We start from the raw sequence: 7484 nt of genomic DNA on the forward strand, positions 1-7484 counted from the left end.
GTTTAAAGAAACGTCTTCAATCCGAGGAAGCTCAGCCAATCACATCCAGTCATTAATCTCGCAGCAGTCCCTCCTCCTGAGCAATGAAGTGGTGACAGTAGAGAGGAAAACTAGCTTTAAGCAGGAAGGAACCTCCAGCAGAACCCGGCTCCATGTCAGCGCCCATCTACTGCGGCAGAGCGGGTCTTTAACAGGACAGCAGACGTCCAAGAGGAGCCGGTCCAACGAGGAGACGACCGTCTCTGGAAGAGAAGAACAGGAGTTAGTGAAAGAACACGCTAGTCTGTGACATTTAAACACAGAAACACTGAGAGAGGTGGAATTTTAACCAAGAGAAGAGGAAAACTCACAGGGAGAAGCTAAAGCTAACAGCAGTGATAACTGTAGACAATGGATGCTTGGAGAAAATGCCTGAAAATGCTGCATTTGTTGGAGTCTACAGTCGGTTTCATCAGGGTCGTTTCTTTGCTTTAAGAAGTTCTAAAAACCCTTCAGAGATCAACCAGGGGGAAATTCTCCCATATTGGATCAGAAGCTGCTTCTTAACTCTTTATCTGTGGTCTAATGGAAAAGTCAGAACTTCTGGTTCTGGTGAAGGTTTGGTTATAGAGATATAAATTGATATGAACATCCATTCATGATGGAAATATAAAGATTAAAGGTCAGGCCACCTTGATGGGATGGTTGTGGCTTTTGAATCTATTTGTTCTGGATCTGTTTTTATTGTCATCACCACTACTGATGAACATCTGGAAGCAATAAAGGTTCTTTACCGTCTTTCTGGGTGGAGCAGACTGATGGTTTAGCTGCAGGGTCGTCGTCGTTTTTCATTCCAGGACTCCAGAATGTTGGAGAGACGAGCAGGGCAGCCATGTTTCTCCTCCTTGGTGGTCTGTGTTCTCCATCCTCTGCTTCAGCTCCTTCACCAATGAAAGCAAAGCGTCCTCAGAGTCTGAAACTGTCTGCATGTGATTCCTCTCTAGTCAAACAACCAACATACCTCCAAACACGTGTGGATGGACTCTGTTCCACGGAGATCCGACTGTTTGAACGCTGCTTCCATATTCAACCTGCTTCTCCTGTAGAAAAGAAGCTAAATTAATCTACAGAATTTCTTCGACACCAAGTTTAAATCTGGAGCAGGATGTTGTTCTAATAGTCATCTTGGTCTCTCTGTGTTCTGCCTGGAAGCTTGAGTTGTCTGTTTGTCGTGTTAATAAAGGCTTACTGCAGGTGTTTTCCTCTGTGCCGTCCTCAGGTGGGACTAGGAGGCTCCTCAGCATCCTGGAGGTCCCGGTTCCTCACAGCACTTCTGATTTTGGACGTCCACAGTTCCTGAAAACACATGAAAAACTAAGTGAGGCCACCTGAAATGTTGACTCTATGTTTAAATGATGGATTATTGTGTCTCCTTACTGAACATGCTCTCACTGTTTACTGCTCCTCTGGTTTGGTCGCCGTAGATCTCATCAGCATCTTCTGACGGCCCAAAGCTTGTAGCGGCTCGGTCCGACATGGGATTCACAAACACAGAAGAGATCCACTGCGGTCAGAACTGGCCTAGATCATATGGAGAATATTTCTGCACAGGGTTCTTTCCCTTAAACTAGGCCTGAACTGAGGAACATCTAGAACTAGATCAACTCACAGCTGAAAGCGGGTTCTAACAGTCGGCGCCATTCACAATCCACATCCCTAAATCAGTCCTGTCCTCTGCTTCAAACTGCTCTGAAATCAATTAGTCCCTCCAAGCATCGTCTTTATCTTCTCACCATCATCCCAGAGACCAGTGCAACTGGTGACCACCGCAATCTTTGCCACTGTTCTATTCTAGATCCAGTTGGTGTCCAGCAGCATTGTCCTTCTATAGATCAGGGCTTTCCAGCTCCACTCCTCCAGAGCTGCTATGCTGCAGCTTTTAGTCACATCGTTTCTCCATTAGACCTGAATCAAACGTCTGAATTCCCTCATCAGTCATTCAGCTCTGTAGGGTTGTTTGATCCTGGTGTTTTGGAGGAGAGATGCACCGGAAAGCTGCAGAAAAGCTGCTGTAGAGGACTGGAGTCAGAGAGCTCTGCTCTAAGGAGCTTCTAATCAGTCTCTACAGCCTTGTCCCTCTGCCTCTAGACCAGGGATCTCAAACTGGTTCCAGAAAGGGCCATGTGGCTACAGGTTTTCTTTCCAACCAAGCATTTGCACACCAGACTCCAGTCATCTCATCAAGTGAGTCCAGTCTGATCATGATGACTTGATGAGATGACTGGAGTCTGGTGTGCTAAATCCCATATGTCAGGACAACAAAGCGGTGTGTGTGTGTGTTAAAGATTTGGCATTGCTTTTCTAAATTATATATATTTTTCCAATGCTATTGTATTCATAGAGCAAACTCTTATTTGTTCTCTCTGCAAAACTTCACTGCACATTTGACAAATGTTACCCCATCCCTTAATCTGTTTGCTGGACAAACTGGTCTATTGGATTGACTACTAAATCTTTACATTTTAAGCATTAGAATAAACATCAACTATAAAGATCACTTTACTCAGATGATTAAAAGGTTTGGGCTCCCCGTTTTCTCCCTGACAACTGCATGGAAAAGCAATTCATTTTCCAGATGAAATGTCTGTTTAATCCACCTGTGTGAATCATCTTCTCCTCTTATCCTATGTGTCTGCGCTCCTGTGAGGTTTAGCTGGGATTTGAGTCATCAGGAAACTTTTCTATAGGGAGGAATGAAGCCTGATGGAGAGGTTTAGAAAACTGTGTCATGATCTAAAATATTCCAGGTAATCGGGATTGGTTTTAAATTCTAGGGGGGAAGACAAACTAGAAAGACACTACGATATACCAAATTTATGCTATAAAAATATACATTTAATTCAGTCTAATACCCAGACTGTGTTATATGCAAACAAAGCTGTGATACAAGGAGGAAAATCTAAGCAGATATATTATCTGTTAATGAGTTCATAATTCTGTACAAAAGCAAGCAGCTCCTATGGAGGGCAGGAAGTAAACCCAGCATCATTCATCCAATACCTACAGCAGCCTGACAATGTACAATTTAAAAAGATTTACCATACAATTTAACCTCTGTGTAAATCCAGCTGGTTTTTTAAAGGCCTCATAGGTTTGTTAAAGAACATTAGTGAATAAACAGCACAAAGAAAACAGTAAAGGGGTCAGGGAAAACTTAAATCCAGATTAGGGTAGAGATCTTATCATGGGAGGGGAACGTTTTAATTAGGAAAAATGTAGTGTCGCTGCATGCTCATGCAGGAGGAGCGAAACCTATAAAGCCGATGAATCTATGCTTCAGCTGAGATTCCTTAGAAAGATTTTCTATTGCAAATTTATAAGATTTAATTTCAATATTTGTTCTGAAACCAGCAGAACCAAATTAGATACAAAGATGGATATGAACTAAAATATGCATTAATCATTTCCTACTAACCTCAACAAGAAACTATTGAAGAACAAAATGTGTTGCTTCAGGAGCAATCAAAAAATAAAATGTTTTCTTCTGATGGATTTTACTTTTTTAAAATCTTTCAAGGTTCTACAGAAATATGAGTAACTTAGAAGTTATTTAAAAACATTGTATTTAAACAACCTTGCTGCCTTTTGCTGCTGATCCACCAGAAATGTCCTACTGCAGGATAAAACATGATAAGTTACTATAGTTGTTACTACTGGCCAGTAGGGGGCGTAACTGAATACTGCTTGAAGGCTTCTGATCTTTAGAAAGAATAGAATATATCAGGTGAGCTCTCCTATAAGCCAGGATAATAACGACCCAATTACAGAGGCTTAAGGAAGCGTATTGCATTCACCAAACAAAAAAAAAATCAGACCGCTTATCTCATAATTTTTATAGGTTGGTGCAGGGGCAGAGCTAGATGGGGGGCCAGGGGTGGCCATGGCCACCCTCAGCCAATCATTAGCCACCCATACCATTTTCCCCCTTCAAACGCAGATGGTGGTAGCAGTAATACTCTGAAATGGAATATTCAAAGCATTTAAATTTTTGGTGGTTAATGATACACATTAATATACTAACATCAAAGATGACAAATACAGAATTCATGCTCTTTTCAGAACTAAAGTTTGTGTTATATGGAGTAAAGAGAAAACGTGTCTCTGCAAATCATCTGGGAGTCTTCAGTGAAATCATAGGTGAATAAAACTGTTGATAAAAAACTTATCAAATAATAATATTAATACATGTAAATATCAATTTATGCAGATTGTATGTTGATACAAGTAGGTCAGTAATGACAATGGAAAAGATTTATGCCCCAGATCTCAAAACTGAACGAATTTTATCCACTATACCAGTGGTCCCCAACCATCGGGCAGCGGACCGGTACCGGTCCGTGGGTCATGTGGTACCAGGCCGCACAGAAAAAAGTATATATAATTGATCAGAGTCTGAGAGATGTTTTATTTTGAAAAATACCGTATAAAAAATTGCGGTATTCTCTCCCAATTACATCAGTCGGTGCATCTGTGCGTCTTGACACAGGTTAATTCAGTTCAAGACTCATCTTATCTATAACATCTTATCTTTGTGAAGCAGGATTTTCTGCGGTTACAGCGACCAAAACAAAGCTACGGAGCAGACTGGACATCAGGAGCACACTTCGTCTGTCATTTTCTCCGATTACGCCTAGATGGGACCGGCTCGTTGTTTTATCTTCATGCTGTTTGTATTTGATTTTATGCCAGTCGTATCATTTTACTTGATCGTATCCGTNATATCAGGTGAGCTCTCCTATAAGCCAGGATAATAACGACCCAATTACAGAGGCTTAAGGAAGCGTATTGCATTCACCAAAAAAAAAAAAATCAGACAGCTTATCTCATAATTTTTATAGGTTGGTGCAGGGGCAGACCTAGATGGGGGGCCAGGGGTGCCCATGGCCACCCTCAGCCAATCATTAGCCACCCATACCATTTTCCCCCTTCAAACGCAGATGGTTGTAGCAGTAATACTCTCAAATGGAATATTCAAAGCGTTTAAATTTTTGGTGGTTATATTATTATATTATACACATCAATATACTAACATCAAAGATGACAAATACAGAATTAATGCTCTTTTCAGAACTAAATTTTGTGTTATATGGGGTAAAGAGAAACAAGATATTCTCATTATCAGTTCGAATGAAATTGTACGAAAAGTTATGCACACTATTTCGTACGTTTTGGACGTTTTTCCTCAAAAAAAACAGATCAGTGCGCATGCGCAGGCAGACAGACAAAAAAAGCAGATCCGCGGACGGACGTAAAACTGGGAAAAACAGTGCAATAATTACTTCTTCATGTCTCTAACTACGTTGCTTGCTGTTTTATATCTTAGGGTTAGGGTTAATTGTATGTTAAATTCTATGTTATTGAATGTAAGATGCGCATGCGCATACGACGAAAAGAACGTCCAAAACGTACGAAATGACGGTGCATAACTTTTCGTATGATTTAATATGAACTCACAATGAGAATACACTGAGAGAAAACGTGTCTCTGCAAGTCATCTGGGAGTCTTTAGTGAAATCATAGGTGAATAAAAATTTTGATAAAAAACTTATCAAATAATAATATTAGTACATGTAAATATCAATTTTATGCAGCTTTTTTATTGATACAACTAGGTCAGTAATGCCAATGGAAAATATTTATGTCCCAGATCTCAAAACTGAATGAATTTTATCCACTATACCTTTTATTTAAAAAGTTGATTGGCTTTGAGGTTCTGATGCCTTTCCGCTTTTGGCCACCCCTCAGTGTACATTGGTTATTGCCTGGCCACCCTTATAAAAATGTTCTTTCTACGCCTCTGGGTTGGTGATGTCTTAGAATGGACACATCAGCTGCTTAATCTGTGGTTTTAAACCTCCTGTTATGGTTTTCAGTTGGTAATGTTGTATCAGAGACATGCTAGATGTGTTTTCTACAAAAAGTGGTGAGTTTAGTCTAAATGATTTCATTCTCAAACATCCCCTGAGCAAAAAGAAAATGTCAACCATTTTATAATAGGTTTGACATTTATTATTCTTTCATTGTTTTATTTTAATGGTTTCAATAACAATATGAAAATGAGATTTCCTCAAATGAAAAAGTGCGTTGTATTTTTCTTGTATTTCCATTATTTATGGCTTAACTTAAGCAACTTGGATGTGAAATGAAGGGATCATAACTATGTGTATTCCCCTTTAGTGAGCAAAATAGAAAAATCAGGGGTCCCTTGGGTCCTGTTTTCTCTTAAAAACATGATTTGTTGTATAAATACCATTAATTTAAACCCACTTACTTAAAAAAATATATTTGGTAGCCACAGCAGAGGCATTACAATCAAACGTATTATGGATGTCAACTCCTTTAGAGTCCAGAGTATGGATTAATAAAATAAACATTGGCATCAAAGATGGCAGGAACTTTGGTCCTTTGTGCTACTTTTCATTTCTATTAGTCATTTCACAGAATTATTTTCTCCTATATTTTTTTTTCAGGCAAAGAGTTTATTATTATGTTTAAGATCTGTGGGAGAATTCACTCTGATAGGAGCCGGCTGCCAGAAACCCAAGTCTTAAAATAATAAAATTGTATAAAATATTCAGAAAATAGACCAAAAGTCCTAATAAGCAGCCCTCAGTGGTGGATATAAGATTTATTTACGGGTAAAAACTGTTAGATATCGGCTTCATCAGCTTAATATATTGTGACATGTAATAATCTCAATAGACACATGGATTATTTTAGATCTTTTTGTCGACCACAGCATTAAAGCCATTTTTGACCAAATTAAAGATGATTTATATATATTTTATTTAGAATTGAAGCTGATTTCTAAACATGTTTTAGTTCATACAACAGTTCCTAATGTATAATGTAGTTACGGTTCACCAGTGCAAGCATAAATCACACAGCAGTTTAAATAAAATGATAACTTTATTTCAGACAATCCAGGACATTTACAAATTTAACAAATCAAATAAAATTACATGGTTAAGTTTTTGTTTATGTCTGAAAACAGGTATGAAGACATCAAACTGATTTAACCTCACCCCATCTTCCTATTACATGAACCAGAGTAAACATGAGGGGGCTGCACAGTTTTTCCTATGTTTATGTTTACGCATTTAGCAGACGCTTTTATCCAAAGCGGCTTACAAAGAAGACACAGTTTTACAGTTATCATCAATATGACAATACGTTCCTTAGAGGAAAACTCCCTAGTCAGAAGCAGTGGTGACAGCAAAGAGAGAAAGAAATACAGGAAGAGTAGTAGAGAGCTACAGAGCTATGGGTAAGAGTTAGGATAGGAGATGCTCTTTGAAAAGAGGGGTCTTTAGGAGTTTCCTAAAGATAGAAAGGGACGCTGCTCTTCTTGTAGCGCTTGGTAGATCATTCCACCATCCTGGAACCACCCATGAAAACACTGGATTGTCCATTGCTGACCGGAATGCCCAAGTTGTTAAATACAG

General features: G+C 39.1%; 1 long non-coding RNA gene across 1 annotated transcript; it reads right to left on the bottom strand.

Annotated features, from left to right (window-relative positions):
• Nucleotides 1-782: 782 nt before the first annotated feature.
• LOC107100496 lies at nucleotides 783-1590 on the bottom strand. Its single transcript, XR_001482015.1, has 3 exons — nucleotides 1417-1590; nucleotides 1229-1335; nucleotides 783-1079 (listed from the first exon to the last, which is right to left on the bottom strand). It is a non-coding gene; the product is annotated as an uncharacterized LOC107100496 (long non-coding RNA).
• Nucleotides 1591-7484: the final 5894 nt, after the last annotated feature.

This window comes from Cyprinodon variegatus, unplaced genomic scaffold, assembly GCF_000732505.1.
Source record: "Cyprinodon variegatus isolate N-32 unplaced genomic scaffold, C_variegatus-1.0 Scaffold979, whole genome shotgun sequence".
NCBI classification, from domain to species: Eukaryota; Metazoa; Chordata; class Actinopteri; order Cyprinodontiformes; family Cyprinodontidae; genus Cyprinodon; species Cyprinodon variegatus.